At 35.6% G+C, this 433-nt stretch overlaps 1 pseudogene; it reads left to right on the top strand.

Annotated features, from left to right (window-relative positions):
- The first annotated feature begins 150 nt into the window (after positions 1 to 150).
- On the top strand, positions 151 to 269 carry LOC120617091 (uncharacterized; annotated as a pseudogene).
- The last annotated feature ends 164 nt before the right edge of the window (positions 270 to 433 follow it).

Here is a 433-nt window from a genome sequence, read left to right as displayed (position 1 = left end):
TGTGTCTGAAAAGTCCCCAAGATGACTAGGATACCTTTGTGAACCCTGGAATCATTCTGGAATCACTCTAGTAAGCTAATAATAGCCCATTAATAAGACTTAAAACTCTGGGTGGGGTGTGTGTATGTGTGTCTAAAGTCAGCTCCATCCATCTACAGCCATGCCACCCTGAACAAGCCCGATCCCATCTGATCTCAGAAGCTAAGCAGGGTCAGGCCTGGTTAGTACTTGTATGGGAGACCACTTAAGAAGGACAGGTGCTATAGGCGTAAAAAATAATAAATAAATAAATAAGAGATTGTAAACTGACAAGGTCCTTGCAATCTACGAGGTCAACCAAGGGTTGCCTCACCAAAAAAAAAAAAAAAAAAAAAAAAAAAAAAAAAAAAAAAAAAAAAAAAAAAAAAAAAAAAAAAAAAAAAAAAAAAAAAAA

The sequence above is a fragment of the Pteropus medius genome, unplaced genomic scaffold (genome assembly GCF_902729225.1).
Source record: "Pteropus medius unplaced genomic scaffold, Ma_sr-lr_union100, whole genome shotgun sequence".
Taxonomy (NCBI): Eukaryota; Metazoa; Chordata; class Mammalia; order Chiroptera; family Pteropodidae; genus Pteropus; species Pteropus medius.
This window is presented reverse-complemented; position numbering and strand designations above follow the sequence as displayed.